Genomic DNA, 12,532 nt, shown 5'->3' on the forward strand with positions numbered 1-12,532 from the left:
GACACATGTTCACACCCTGCCCAGTCCTGTGGGATCCACAATAAAATCCTGGAGAGCTTTCATTCCCTAATCATGAGCCATTCCTTGAGGTGCTGCTCCCTCAGCAGCTGGAGGGATGCAGGAGGTCAGGAAAAAAAAAATCAAAACAAGACCTCTGGTTTTAAATCAGCCAAATCAGGTTGAGCCTTGAGGAGAAGATCATGTCTGGAGTGAGCTGTGCAATATTTTGTATCAAATCCTCTTTCATTTCATTTCATTTCGCTTTTCTTTTTAGCGTATTGCACTTCCTTGCAAAGACAAGGATCAATCTGGAGAACAAGCAGGGTGATTTTGTCAAAATGAAAAATGTTTGTCTCAGTTGGCTGTGTGAAAATGATCCTTCATGGAGAAATCCAACAACTCCTCTGTGGGCTCAAACTGGGAAAAAAAGGAAAACTCTCTGAAGGTGTCTGTGACGTGGAAGTTCCTGCTCTGCACATCTCTGTAATTATCCAGTGAGCAATGCCTCATCATGCTTTTTGCCCCCTGATGATTGCAGTTCATTTGCATTGTGTTTAATTACCCTGCAAACGTAAAATAATCATATTGGAGCTTGGGGGGTTGGTCTCACCTGCTCTTAACAGCCAAAAATTTCAGTGTTTGGCTGCTCTCTGTGGCTCCTGGAGCTCTTCTGTCTCCACAGGGGACTTCACTCCACCTTCCCCAGGTTTTTGGGGAGCTGAGGGCAGCAGGATGAGTTTTTCCTGGAAGTGTTCATCCCTCTCCATTTATTGCTGAAGGAGATGAAACGGCTGCTGTGGAAATGCTGGCTAACTTTAGGCAGCTAAAATTAGCTCTGACGAGTCACTCACATCACTCTGACTAATTAATTGGGTTTTTATGAGCTCATCACGTTTAATGAAGAAAAAATAGCTTGCTAAGTGTTTTGTTGGGGTTTTTTTTCCCCTGCAATTTACTCCATGCAGTAGTAGGATTGCTGGATTATTTTAATGTATTTCTCTTTTGCTAGCACTTGTCTCTGGATAAATATGATCCCTTTAGGTAAAACTGAAGCCTGGGGGGTGTTAGTTATTCCAACAGTCATTAATTAGCCTCTTTTATGTGCTGATTCATCAGCAGCAACCACTTATAAGTGCAGTAAAAACCAGCTTCTTGTATCCTGGATTTAAACACTGGCAGACATGGGGGAAATAGTCTAGGAAAAAATGGAAAGGAATGTAGGAAAATGTAGGAAAATGTGGAAGGGTCTCAGTACTTTTCTGTGGTGTTGGAAAAAAACACCATTGGGATTGAGTAAAATAGAATATCACCTTCCAGACATGGGAATTAACCCTTCCACTGCCCTCAGATCCTGACTGGGATGCTTTTATTTAATGCCTTCCCATTTTTGGGAAAGATGGGGAGCAATTGCTCCTTCCCAAGATGCCAATTGTGACCAAAATGCCCCCATTCCTTCCCAAGGTGCCAATTGTGACCAAAATGCCCCCAATTCCTTCCCAAGGTGCCAATTGTGTCCAAAATTCCCCCATCCCTTCCCAAGGTGCCAATTGAGACCAAAATGCCCCCAGTTCCTTCGCAAGGTGCCAATTCCAGGTGCAGCTCCCCCTGTGAAGCTCAGGAGCTCAGCTGCCTTTCCCTCCCCAGGTTCTCTTCCCTGTGATCCTCTGGAAAATAAAAATCTTCATTTGGAATGGCTTTGCTGAAGTGGAAGCACCAGGAGCCTGATTTAGGGATTTGTCCTTCTGGCACAGAGAGATGCAAATGATAAATACAAACACGTGAGTGTGGCTGCTAAGTTGTGCCTGGGTCAGGAAGAAACTTCTCTCCCAGGCATGTTAATTCATCAAAAAACATTTTATATCTTCTTCCACTTTTATCTCCAGCCTCTGATCCCAGCCCATGCTGCTCTCAACCAGCCTGGCTTTTTTTGTTTGCTTGTTACTTTAATTTCATTTATCCCACTACAAACACAATGTATAATAATGATGAATAGCAATGCATGCAGTTCTTCCTTTTTTTTTTTTTTTCTTTTTTTATGAATAAAGACATCAAAATAAAGAACATTCCTCTGCCACACACCTTGTGAGAGCACATTGGGCTTTTCTTCTCTTCAGCTACAAGTTTTAAGCTTCCATATTCAGTTTTTCTGGGCAACCTGTGCCAGGAGCTCATCAACTTCATAGGGAATAATTTCTTCCTAATTCCTCATCCATCCCTGCCCTCTGGCAGTGGAAAACCATTCCCTGTGTCCTGTCCCTCCATTCCTGGTCCCAAATCCCTCTCCAGCTCTCCTGGAGCCCCTTTAGGCCCTGGGCTAAGGGGCTCTGAGGTTTCTCTGGAAGCTTCTCCTCTCCAGGTTTATATTTAAGTGGGCCCTGTGTTCTGGTAGAACCAGTTCTTAACCCTTCCCCCCTAGGAAGGGCTCCTGCAGGACGCTGGAAACAAAGGAAAAATGGGATAAATAGATAAATAGGATCAATGAGAGGGAGGCTCTTCCTCCCCCATCTCCTCTTTCTCAATGAGGATTACCCAGGGATTTTTTTTCCATGCCCATTGTAGGGCTGAGCAATAAAAAAGCAAAGAAGACTCCCAAAAACCCATCCAAAGGAACAAAAAGTGCATCCCCAGCAGGAACCTGAGCCTCCAGTCATTCCCAATAAACTGGAGGAAAGTTCCCACCAGCCCAAATGGAATAACCTGGATATATTTTGGGCAGTTCCATGGTGAAACAACAGGACCTTCCTGCTCTTCCAGAGCCTTGAACATCTCCTTGGGGCTTCTTCCAAAAGCCAATTCCCGAAGCTGAAGTTCAGCAGCTCCTTCCCAGCCACCCCTAAGAGGCAGGAATTGGAATTTCTGTGTGAAAGTCGCTCACCCCATCCCCGACTTTCCACAAAATTTACCAGCTGAAGCAAAATTCTAACAAACCACCCTGCAGCGGCCTCCTGACTCATGATTAAAACTTCACCCTGGTTATTTTCCCTTGGAAAGCAGCGCCATTGTTCCGGGTCAGGATTCATTTATGTCAAAGGGGGTATAATAAGAGATTATTATATCATTTATTTTTCCAGCCTTGCTCACCACCATTCATTAGGGCAGCTGGCATCTCCTTCCCCGTTATCATGTGTCATTTAGTGCTTGGTTTTTGTGAAGTTGGGTTTCAGATGTGGGACAGGGTATATCTCCTTGTTTATCCCTTGTTTCTCACACCCTGTGCAGGAGGTCTGAGCTCACTTCAGGAAATAGCAGGTACCTTTCAGGGCATCAGAAATGTTGTGTAGGAGTGAAAAAATATTGTTTGTAAGCTTTTTTTGTCTCTTAAACCTATCTTTGCTGGTTGGAACTGTGAACCTGCGAACAGAAGGAGTTGGTGGCTGTGGTGGGCAGGAGAGGCCCAAAGCAGGGAAAAGGAAGAAGCATCTGACAACAGAGTCACTTCCAGGCAGACAAGGGGAAGTGTGACAGAACCAGGCTGAAACAAGAAGTTGAAAGTTTTCATCTGGGCTGAAAAATGTGGATTGGTGTTTTTGATGCTTCAGGTTTGAGCTTTTCTATGTTCCAGGTTCTGTGCTGCTTTAGTGTGTGGGGCTGGGCTCACATCAGGGGATGCTGAGCTCTGTGCACAGAGCAGGGAGACAAAACAATTCCTGCTCCAGCTGGGCACCAAGGACAAATGATCCAAATCTCAGCCCAGGAGCACAAACACCGTGGGCTGGAGAGAGAAAAACAAGCAGGGTGGGACTGGTGCTACTACTGGGCCCTTCCAGGGATGGGGCAGCTGCAGCTCATGGGGGGTTTGTCCCAAATCGTCTAAATCTCCCCTCTTTCAGTTTTAAACCTTTACCTCTTTTCCTATCACTGTCTTCCCGTGCTACAAGCAACTCTCCCTATTTTTCACCATCTCCCTTTACAGTCTGGACCCATCTCAATCCGAAATACCATCCTGATCCCTGTCCCAATCCCAGTCCTGGTCCCTATCCCTGTGCCATTCCAGATCCCCATCTCTATCCCAATCCTGATCCCGATCCCTGTGCTGATTCTGATCCTGATCCATCCAATCCCAATCCCAATCCCAATCCCTGTCCTGATCCTAGTCCTGATCCTGATCCTGATTCTGATCCTGATCCTGATCCTGATCCTGATCCTGGTCCCGATCCCAATCCCAATCCCAATCCCAATCCCAATCCCAATCCTGATCCCAATCCCGATCCTGATTCTGATCCCAGTGCTGATCCCGATCCCATCCCAGTCCCTGTGCTGATCCCAATCTCAATCCTGATCCCAATTCCAGTGCTGATCCCAATCCTGATCCCAATCCCAATTCTGATCCTAATCCTTGTCCTGATCCCAGTCCCGATTCCAGTCCGCATACTGATCCTGATATCAATGCTGATCCTGATCCTGATCCCAATTCCAATCCCAATCCCGGTCCCGGTGCTGATCCTGATCCCCGTCCCAATCCCGTTCTGATCCCGTTCCAATCCTGATCCTGATCCCGATCCGGGTGCTGATCCCATCCCGATCCCGATCAATCCCCATCCCGATCCCATCCCGGTCCCGGTCCCTCGGCCGCCACCTGGCGGCAGCGCCCGGAGCTGCGGCAGCGCCGAGCGGTCCCCGGAGCATCCGCGGGACAGCGGCGACAGCGGCGACAGCGGCCCGCGACGCGCCACGCTCAGCCCCCGCCGCCCCTCGGGGCCGCTCTGCACCTCCCGGGGCCCGTCCCGAAATGTCACCCCAAAACCAGCGGGGTTATAACCCGGCAACCTGTTGCCAGTGAGTTCCCAGTATCCCCAGTGAATTCCCAGTATCCCCAGTTTATTTCCTGACCATCCCCAGACTACCTGGGCGCAGCTCTCACACTCAGCACCGTCAGGCAGTGCAGAACACATTTTGTTTTTGAATGGATCGGGTGTTTGCTGGTTTATTTTGTGTCGTTCCCCTTTATATATAGCAGCAGAGCTGGGAGGGCCGTGGCCCAATTTGCCAGCTTAGGTAAATATAGCCGGGCAAACCTGGCTGCACTCCACCAGGAACCTTTCAAATAGGGCAATGAGCTATTTGTGGCCAAAGGGACAGACCTGGGGACATATCAGTGACCAAGAGCCAGGGAACGTGTGTGCGTGTAGAAAGGCAAGGCTAGCGTTTATTCTCGTGTAAAACTCCACACAGAAAAGCTCCAGGATAGAAATGCCTTAATAATTATCTCATCTCCAGTGCCATGTCCACTTCTGCATGCACATTTTCCATGGAGAGGCTCCGTGCGTTCTCTCACGCACGGGAGCAGCTCCAATGAAACATCTGCTGAGCCCTCCATATCATCCTCCTCCTCCTCCTTCACATCCTTTCTCTGGGCTCTAGGAAGCTCCACAAGTGTCAGGCAGCTGCTCTGCTGCGGCTACTGGGCAGTGCTTTGGTTGCTCTGCTTCCCATCTTTGATCACAGGGTGTCTCCCCGCCTCGCCTGACAGGGCAGCACGGGATATTTTTGGTCTGTCACGATCCTGGCTTGGCCCAGGTGCCAAAAGGAGCTGCTGGTGGCCTCTGGGTGACCGTGGTGCAGAGCAGCAGCAGGGAGGAGGCTGCCCCAGAGCCTCCCCAGGCACAGAAGTAACAGAATTCACAGAATTTACAGAATCACAGAATCAATCACAGAATCAATCACAGAATCACAGAATCCACTGAGTCACAGAATCACAGAATCCACAGAATCCACAGAATCAATCACAGAATCACAGAATCCACTGAGTCACAGAATCAGAGAATCCACAGAATCCACAGAATCAATCACAGAATCGTAGAATCTCAGAATCACAGAATCCACAGAATCACAGAATTCATCACAGAATTCACAGAATTCACAGAATTCACAGAATTCACAGTATTTACAGAATCACAGAATCAATCACAGAATCAATCACAGAATTACAGAATCCCAGAATCTCAGAATCCCAGAATCCAAATAATCAATCACAGAATTCACAGAATCACAGAATCAATCACAAAATCACAGAATCCACAGAATTCACAGACTCAATCACAGAATTCCCAGAATCCCCAGGTTGTCAGAGCCCTCCAAGCCCATCGAGTCCAGCCCAGCCCCAGCCCCTCACCCAAGCCCTGGCCCCCAGTGCCACATCCAGGCTTTGTCAAACACACCCAGGGATGGGGACTCCACCCCCTCCCCGGGCAGAACATTCCAGAACTTTATCCCCCTTTCTGTCAAACACTTTTCCTGCTCTCCAGCCTGTATTTCCCTTGGTGCAGCTCGAGGCTGTGTGCTCTGGTTGTGTCAGTGCTGCTGGAGACAGAGCCCAGCCCCAGCTGAGCACAGGCCCCTTTCAGGGCTGTGCAGAGCGATGGGGGCACCCCTGGGCCTCCTTTTCTCCAGGTTGAACCCCCCAGTCCTACTGCTCTGCTCTGGAGTGGCTGTGCCAGGTTTTCCAGCAGGAATTTTGGCTGGGAAATGCCTCCTTGGGGTAGCCATGCTCTGAGTGGGGCAGGAGAAATAGGAATTCTGCATCCAGGCCTTCAGAATTCCAAGTGGGAATCAGAAAGAACCCAGGGAGTGTCTCCAAGGGGAAACCTTCCTTGCCCTTACTCATAACAAGTAAATGTGACCTCAGCAATTCCATGGGAGGCTTTCCAGAGTGACCTGTGGTGGGGTGTGAAGTGAGAAATGAAATTTGGGAAGTGTTTTATGGCAGTTCCTGCAATTACTCACTGCACTGATTAAACTTCTCTCCCTTTTTCCACAGGGAGTCACTCTGTCAGAAGGTGGTTTTTTGTCTTTCCTCCCATTTTATCCTTCTTTTTGGAGAAGTAAAGCAGTGGTTCTTATGCCCTCCAGCAAACCCTGCTAGCACAGAATCCCAAACCCACAGAATTCCTTTGCTATGGAACAAAAATGGGGAGAATGATTTGGAAAAACTCTGGGGAGAGAAATGCTCGGGATTTGGGGTGGGCAGCTCCAGCAGGGAGGTGTCACATGTGAATCCACGTGGATTTGGGCTGGAACAGCTCCATCCCTTTCCTCACATTGATAAAAGGGGATGGTCCAGCTCCAGTCTCACCCCTCTGAAACATCTGCACTTCCCCCAGCTGGGGCAATTAGCACAGTGCTAATTTTACCTGAGATGATGATGATGAAAGCAGCCTCTCCACATCGAGGGAGGATCCACACCCTGCCCCATCCTCCTGAGCCTTGTTTGATCAGGGATTTTACTCAGGGATTTGCTCCTTGGGGAGGTTTCTCCTTCCCAGAGTTATCTGCAGCACATTGAGGGCAGAGCAGAGCCAGCTCAGGGATGTTGTGTGCTGGGAAACCAAAAGCTTTGAGGGCTGAGGTGCTGCCTGACAGAAAATTACCTGCTGCAGATTCAATTACTCACCCAGATCTGCTTCTTCTCTTTGCTCCCCTCCGAGAGGAGCCACTTCCAGACACCAAACAGCACAAAAGGTGCTTGGAAACCTTTCATTCCTTTCTGGGCCTTCCAAAAAAGATTCAAAGCCAATTGCCATTTCAGATGGAGATTCAGAACAGACACTTCTTCAGCTTGAAAAAATTACAGTTGGGGAAGGGTCAGAGGGGAAGCAATGTGAGTGTGAATAATGCAAAGCAAAGAGCTCTGTGCAGGGTGAAACCTGCCCTGGGCACCCAGCCTGCCCTCCCTGGAGCCCAGCGCAGGTGGGGAGGGAGGAAAGCTGGGCTGGGAAGGTTCTGGAAGGCTGGAGGATGGATTTGTGGGTTGGTCTGCTTTGGTGGGTTTTGTTTTTTGAGGATTTTTTGGGGGGGTTTTGTGGTATTTTTGTCGGTTTTGGTTTTTTTAGTTTTTGTTTAGATTTTTTGGGGGGGGTTTTTGGGTTTGTTTTTTTTTATTTGGGTTTTGTTTGCATTTTTTGTTTTGGTTTTTTTGTTTCATGTTTTGTGGGTTTTTTGGGGTTTTTTGGGTTTTTTGGGTTTTTTTTGCTTGATTGGATTTTTTTTGTTTTGGATTTGGATTTTTGTTTTGTTTTGTGGGGGTTTTGTTTGTTTTTTGTTTGTTTGTTTGTTTTTTGTTGATTTTTTTTTTTTTTTTTTTTTTTACAAAAAAGCCAGAATTGATTGGCACTGCTGGCACTCGATCCCCAGCTCTGGGGTCACCCCACCACGCCAGGGGCACAAAACCAGCCCGTTGTCCCCTGCTCTGGGCTGTTCTGCACAGGTTTTTTTGTGTCACCCTTGGTGGCAGAGAGCACAAGCACCTTCCAGTGCTGTCACAGGTGATGGGGTGAGCCCCTGCTCGTTCTCTCTGTCCCTTTGTCTGCCCCTCTGACTGTCCCCACATGTGATCCCTGCCCTTTGTCACACCAAGACAGGCCCAGGCTGGGTGCTGGGTGTCCCCTCTGCTGCCACAGGTGACCTCAGGAGGCATTTGAAAATGAAAATTAAATTAAATTAAAATGTAGTATCTACCAAAGCAGAGCTGTGAGCAGACTTCGTGCTCTGAGGAGGGACAGGAACCTCTGGGATCAGCCTGGGCTTCTTCTGGCCACAGAGCTGTGGGGGACCCTGGAGAGCTGCCCGAAATTGGGGATCCAGGGACACAGGGAGGGAACAGGGAGGGATCAGGGAAGGGAACCAGGAGGGGATCCAGAAAAGGGGTCAGGAAAGGGATTCAGGGAAAGGATCCAGGGAGGGAACCAGGGAAGAAATCAGGATAGGGATCCAGGGAGGGGATCCAGGAAGGAAATCCAGAGAAGGGATCAGGGAAGGGAGGGGAGGGGGTTCAATGAAGGGATCCAGGAAAGGACTCAGGGAGGGGACCCAGGGAACAACTCAGGGAAAGGACCCAGGGAGGGATCCAGGGGAGGGATCCAGGGGAGGGATTAGAGAAGGGATCCAGAGAAGGGGTCAGGGAAGGAATTCAGGGAAAGGACTCAGGGAAAGGAACCAGGGAAGGAATCCAGGGGAAGGATCCAGGAAAGGGATCAGAGAAGGGATCCAGGGAAGGATCCAAGGAAGGGATCCAGAAAAGGGATCCAGGGAGGGATTCAGGGGAGGGAACCAGGAAGGGGATCCAGAGAAGGGATCCAGGGAAGGACTCAGGGAAAGGATCCAGGAGGGAAACCAGGGAAGAGATCAGAGAAGGGATCCAGGGAAAGGATCCAGGGAAGGATTGAGGGAGGGGATCCAGGAAAGGGATGAGGGGAAGGGATCCAGTGAAAGGATTCAAGGAAAGGACTCAGGGAAAGGATCCTGGGAAGGGACCCGGAGAAGGGATCCAGGGAAGGACTCAAGGAAAGCATCCAGAGAGGAAACCAGGGAAGGGATCAGGGAAGGCACCCAGGATGCTCCTGCAGCTCCCATCCCACCTGTGGGGATCAATCCCAGCCCTGTGGGCCCACAGGAACCCTGGGGCCTGGCTGCCACCACAGCAGCGCGACGTCACCAGGCCTCAGTGCCACCAGCTGTGACACTGATCAGCTTTCCAGGCTGATTGCACAACATCTGATGGGAAAAAGCACAACCTTTCCCCCTCCAGCCCCTGTCACAAGGCTCTTTAATAGGGTTTGGGCACCAGCTCAAATAAAACCAGGGGATCAAAGCCAACTCCTGAAGAGTTAGGGAGATTACAAAGAAACTCACGCTGAGGCACAGCATTTCCCAGTGTGAAAAACCAGGAGAGAGCCTCCTCCTCCTCCTGCCACCATCCTTCCCCTCCTGGCAGCAGCTCAGAGCACAGGACATTCAGTCTGGCCCCAATTCCAGCTCAGGATGCCCGGGCTGGGTGGGGAATCCTTCCCCTGTGCGTAAGTGAAGGGCAGAGCTGGGCCTGGAGGCACAAAATGGCACCAGAAAAGCAAAATAAGCAGCACAAGATGGTGATAGCAGGGCAGAGGAAGCCGTGGCCTTTGCTGGCTGAGGATAATTTCCCCTCTGACGACAGATTTTTCAAGTGGCAGAGGTGTTTGAACGGGTGGGCCTTGGAGGGCTGGTCCAAGTAATCAGCCCAAAACAATCTCAGGAAGTTCAAGCAACACTTCTGAGCTTGGGTTGGTTTGTACTCATCTGTTCAGTTTTACATTCCGAGAGGTGCCAGCTGATTTAACTTGTGCTCCTCTTTCCCAGCCCTGCAGGAGTTCTGGGAAGGGCTGAGCCCCACCTGTGCCAGCATCTCCTCGGCTTCCTGAGCAGGGAAAAGATGCTGTGAAGGCTCCCAAAAAAGCTCCCAAAAAAGCTGGGACTGCTCCCCACCAGCTCCAGCATCTCCAGGACCATCCCTGGTGCACCTGGTGGAGAAATCCAGTAATTTTTGATGGGCAGATGCAGCACAAACACATCCAAACCCACCCAGAGTCTCTGCAGTGCTATGGGTATGGAAGTTCCCAGTGGATGCAAAAAGCCCAGAGCTGCCTCCTCAGGAAACTCCAGCCTGTTTGCTGCTGTGGTTTTCCTTCCACAATGGCCAGTGATCTAATTCTCTCTGTTTTTAGCACAGTTTATTTGCTTTCCAGGAGAGAAAATAAACTCTGATATTGTCATTTATGTTGTGGCCACAGACTCCAGGCTCTGGTACAAAGTGATGGAAAACACTGAGGACATTTGATCTCAGCTAATCTAGTGGGGGAAAAAGTGTGAGAAAGGGAGGAGAGCAGTCATTTATGTGGTGTTAGCAGAAATCAGATACTTTCAGGTTTAGAAATGCAGTTTTCACTGGAGTGTGTGCCCTGATAGGGAATAAATTGCAGTGGTAATGAATGCTCAGCAGCAGAAATGCAGCAGGGAAACCACTCAGGGTGCTGGGTGTCCCTCAGGAGGCATTTGGCCCCCCAAACGAAAATGAAATGAAATTAAAATTCAATATTTAGCTGTGCTCTGAGTAGAGGTTTGTGCTCTGAGGAGGGGTGGGAACTTCTGGGATCAGCCTTGGCTTCTTTGGAGCCATAGACCTGTGATGGGATTTTGGATTCCTGCTCAAAATTGTGGGTGCCAGCCCAGAGGGGAGCAACCCAGGGAAGGGAAAACCCACTCAGGGTTTGCCAGAGGCTCCATCCTGTGCCCACAAATCCCACAGCGAATCCCTCAGGAGCCACCAAACCCCACCTGGGGAGGTGAAGCTGCCCAGTCCTTGGATCCTGAGGTGTGGATGCAAACAGCTCAGGAGCAGAGGTGCAGAAAGGGCAGGAGATTTGCAATCATATTGCTCAGAAAAGATAGAAACCATTCCATAAACCTCCCAGAAACCTCCCAGAAACCTTCCAGAAACCATTCAGAATCCTTCCAGCTCTTTCTGCTGCCACCGAGTTCTTGTTCTCTCTCGCCACTCCCTTTCCCATTGGAAACTTTCCACGGCTCTGCCCCTGGTGCCACTCTCAGGGCTCTGCTTTATCCCAGCCTGCTGCAGCCAGGAAAACACAAAACACAGCCCAGCCCCTCTCCCTGAGCCCCCTGGGCTCTGCAGGGCAAAGCTGGGACTTGTCTGAGCCCCACGACGGCTTTGGGGCAAGCAGGTGACTCGGCTTGGCTCAACAATCCCAATTCCCTTTGCCTTTTATCTTAAACTGAAAAATCCCAATTCTCGTTGCCTTTTCTCCTAAAATTGGCTGAAAAATCCCAATCCTCCTTGCCTTTTCTGCTAATATTGAAAAATCCCAATTCTCGTTGCCTTTTCTCCTAAAATTGGCTGAAAAATCCCAATTCTCGTTGCATTTTCTCCTAAAAGAGAAGAATTGGGGTTGGAAAAGATGAGAGATTTGGGGTTTTTCAGGCTGGAGAAGTGAAGTTTTGTGGTGACCTCGTTGTGGCCTTGCGGGGCTTGAGGGAGGTGACAGAAAAGATGGAAAGAGATTTTGGACAAGGGGAATAGAATAAAACTGACTTTATTCAGGGATTTTTCCCAATATCCCATCTTGTTTGCCTTAGCCATCCCATTTTCTTTGCCTTTTCTCCTAAAATTGGCTGAACAATCCCAATTCTCGTTGCCTTTTCTCCTAAAATTGGCTGAGCAATCCCTCTGATCTGACTGCCCACTAAAAACCCAAAGGATGTCCTTGAGAGCCCCCTGCTCACGGGCAAGATCCATAAAGGTTTTAAACCCAGGAGAAGTTTTAAACTTGGTTTTAAAAAACCCAGATGTTCTAAACTTGGTTTAAAACCACCAGGATCTCCTCACCCTGCTGTGTTTTGGGAAATTTTGGGAAATTTGGCACTGAGCAGCTGGAGCTGAAAGGGAGAGAATGCAAGTGCAGCCCCACATTTGTGTGTGTGTGTGAGAGCTGCTGGCTCTTAACCCTTTTCCTTCCAGGAATTGTCAACATCCCCATGGCAGCTCCACAAGTTCTCACACCTCTGGTGAGTTTTATTAACCATTAACTCCCTGTCCCTGGAGATCTCCAAAGAATGGGAGCTGTGGGAGAGCAGCAGATAAGTGGGAAATTAACAGGAAAATCTCAGCTTTAGGAATAAAGCTTGGTCACTTTGATCACTCACACTAATTCCTCCTCATTAATCTGAAAATTCTTCCTCGTTAATTTGAAAATTTCTCCTCAAT

This window comes from Melozone crissalis, unplaced genomic scaffold, assembly GCF_028551555.1.
Source record: "Melozone crissalis strain CALT ecotype California unplaced genomic scaffold, PUWL_Pcris_2 ptg000026l_1, whole genome shotgun sequence".
Taxonomy (NCBI): Eukaryota; Metazoa; Chordata; class Aves; order Passeriformes; family Passerellidae; genus Melozone; species Melozone crissalis.